Source organism: Parambassis ranga, unplaced genomic scaffold (genome assembly GCF_900634625.1).
Source record: "Parambassis ranga unplaced genomic scaffold, fParRan2.1 scaffold_22_arrow_ctg1, whole genome shotgun sequence".
NCBI lineage: Eukaryota > Metazoa > Chordata > Actinopteri > Ambassidae > Parambassis > Parambassis ranga.
In genome coordinates this window covers 1,489,434-1,492,883 of record NW_021144778.1, presented here as the reverse complement: position 1 = coordinate 1,492,883, position 3,450 = coordinate 1,489,434, and the positions used below count along the sequence as shown (strand labels likewise).

At 41.8% G+C, this 3,450-nt stretch overlaps 1 non-coding gene across 1 annotated transcript; it reads right to left on the bottom strand.

Moving 5' to 3' along the window:
- Window positions 1-3,021: 3,021 nt before the first annotated feature.
- Window positions 3,022-3,093, bottom strand: trnaq-cug (transfer RNA glutamine (anticodon CUG)). The gene has a single exon. It is a non-coding gene; the product is annotated as a tRNA-Gln (tRNA).
- Between the last annotated feature and the right edge of the window lie 357 nt (window positions 3,094-3,450).

Below are 3,450 nucleotides of genomic sequence, written 5' to 3'. Positions count from 1 at the left end.
GTTGCTGCATGAGCTAACAAGCTACTTTACAGCTTCATTTACGTTTTATATCACGTCATTATATTGACGTTTGTAACTCATTTAGCAGATTTCTTCACTGACAATCTTATTATGGATAATGCTACTAAGGATCACAGTGGAATTAGTCTGATTGTTTTTAAAGTTGTTATTATAGCAGTTTATGTTCACTGTGTATGCAAGTCCACACTGGATGTTCCTATTTTAGGATTAACATTTATGGAGCCCCGAAAGGGACATTTGCAATTTATTTATTTATATTTCATGCTGTATTTATTTCATCCCTAATATGCAAATCTCCTCTTAAGATACAAATCATAAAGTACACAGTCCTTCTCTGGATAACTACAAACTTCACTACATCCAGTGGTTAAACAGACTGAGCCCTGTTGTTGCTGCTGTCAGCTACAGGGAGACATAAACACAGCGTGAACTGAATCAATATGAATTAAAATGGAGGAAACCTTTATTTGACCCACAATGCAGAAATTAAATCAATACATGTAACATTCAATGAAAACATGTGGCAATAAATGAATGACTAATATGCCACCATATGAACGATCTGGCACCGCCTGGCTGCGGCTCCAAGCAGATGAAGGGAGGTTGGTGAGAGGTGATGAAGATGATGATCTGTTCTTATTGAGAGTGATGAAGATGATGATCTGTTCTTATTGAGGGTGATGAAGATGATGATCCGTTCTTATTGAGGGTGATGAAGATGATGATCTGTTCTTATTGAGGGTGATGAAGATGATGATCTGTTCTTATTGAGGGTGATGAAGATGATGATCTGTTCTTATTGAGGGTGATGAAGATGATGATCAGTTCTTATTGAGGGTGATGAAGATGATGATCTGTTCTTATTGTCTAAACAGGAACAGTTGAAGCACAGCTTGCAGCCCCTGTATCTCAGGCTTCTCAGCTTCTCTTCAGATGTTTGGACGTTTCTGCTGGAACCTCTCATTTAATGACTCACATTTAGAACTTTTGACTTTATGTGGAGGAGGGATTGATTTTGGAATGAGGAGGCTTCAACACTTCAGGGCTGCTTTGAAGTGACTGACTGGCAGGCACTCTGTGAACCCCACAGCCAGGACATTGATGAGATCACAGAGTGCATCACTGGATACATAAACTTGTGTGTGGACAGTGTTGTTCCAGTTAGGACAGTGAATTGTTACCCCAACAACAAGCCATGGGTGACTAAGGACATTAAAGCCATTTTAAACACAAAAAAGAAGGCATTCAAAGAGGGCGACAGGCAGGAGGTGAGAGCTACACAGAAGGACCTGAGAATAAAAATCAGGGAGGCCAAGGAGAAGTACAGGAGGAAGCTGGAGTGGAAACTTCAGCAAAACAACACGAGAGAGGTGTGGAGTGGCATGAGGACCATCACTGGTTACAGGTGGAGCAGCAGGGGTGGAGTTAATGGCAGTGTGGAAAGGGCCAATGAGCTGTATCAGTTTTTTTAGTGACCCCAGTTCACCCTGCTAACGACTCTTCAGCAGCTGAGCGACAACGACCAGCCACGTCACCCGCCCTCTCTTCTCCCACAGCTCATCCAGATGGCCCTGCTCGCACCTCGTCCTCAGACCCCTCGGCTGACAGTCATCACCTGGGAATTACTGGTTCCCCACCTCCACCGATCACCTTCACCACAGAGCAGGTGAGAAGACAGGAAGTCATTCCGGCCCGTCTCTATCAAACTACTGAACTCTGAACTGTAACAGTCACTCAGACACTATACATTCATACTGGTACATTCATGTCAGGCTCTTTACTGTGTAAAGGTTTTTACACAATAGTAAATATGTTCTTTAGATACAACTCAGGGATTTAAATGATGTCTAGGTATTTCAATATTTATTATATATTTCTATTTCATATTTCAATTATCTTTTCTTCTATTTGTCTGTAACAAACAAGAATTTCCCCTCGGGGATAAAAAAAGTAATTTCTGATTCTGTAACCTGCGATTCCACCACTAGATGTCAGCATTGCACAGCATTGGTGGTTCAGTTCAGATTGAGAGAATGCAAAGAGTGTGTGAAGATGTCATCAAAGCAAAAGCTGGCTGCTTGGAAGAATGTCAAACATCAAACATATTCTGCTTGGTTTAACACTTTGTGTTCACTGCATCATTCCACATGTGTTCCTTCATAGCTCTGATGTCTTCAGGATGAACCTACAATGTAGAAAGTCATAAAAACAAAGACAAACCACTGAGTGACTTTTGACTGGTACATTTAAAATGTCATCATATGTCCTAACCAGCAGGGGGAGCACTGATCATAAACTCTCTGTCTCACATGTTATTGTCATGTGTTTTATGGAAGATGATGCTGACTGTTGTTTTCTTGCTTCTCTCTGTAAACAGCTTGCAAACAGCAGCTTCCCTGAGGGGAAACTCAGCTAATAAATGATGCTGTAACCTCTGGGACTTGATCTGCTGGGTGGGAGTCCACTACATTATCCATCCATCCTCATCCATCCAGCTGAGATACTGAATGTGGGTTTTCATTGGTTGTCCGTTATAACCATCAAAATTAAAAGAAATAAACACTTGAAATATTTCAGTCTGTGTGGAATGAATGTTTGCATTATACAGCTTTCACCTTTTGAATAGAATTACTGAAATAAATCAACCTTCTGATGATATTCTAATTATATGACCAGCACCTGTAGTGGTGTTTTGTTGCAGCCTGTGGGGTCACCATAGAAACAAAGCTATTTTATTTTGCTTAGAGAACACTTGAGAGCACTCCCTAATACTTGTTCTTGTTTCCTGAATAATGAGTACTAGCAGGACATAGCAGCATGGACAGCAGAGGATTCCATGTTATTAATGGATCATCCAGCACAATCAGCAGGATTCAGCACCACAGCCTCCTTCATGGCCTTCAGTCCATTAATGACTACCGCTGGAGCAATGAACAGACTGCGGACTTCTCCATAGACTTAACTGTGTAGAAAGGACACCAGGATAACTGTTCAAACAAAAGGTTCCACTGAGATTTGAACTCAGATCGCTGGATTCAGAGTCCAGAGTGCTAACCATTACACCATGGAACCTCCTCTGTGAGTAAACCTGACTGGAAGAGAACCAGAGACCAGATGGTCTGTCTTTCCAGAAATTGAGTCTGTCAGTGGTTAAAATGAGTGAGCTGATGTCCAGGTGTAGAACAAAGGAGCTCCTGCTAGCAGTGGTGCAGTTTGTACCTACCAGCTTCAAATGAAGACAGAAGTGTCCTCTGATGACTCACACAGCACTACAGTAGATCATTAATCAATCAGACCTGCAGATCTGTTCTTTGACAGTGATGTGTCCAGGATTACACCATCTATCATTAACAAACAATACCAGCCCCCCTCCTTTCCTCTGACCGCACTCCACTGTCCTGTCTGTCCTCGCCAACTGAAATCCATTTA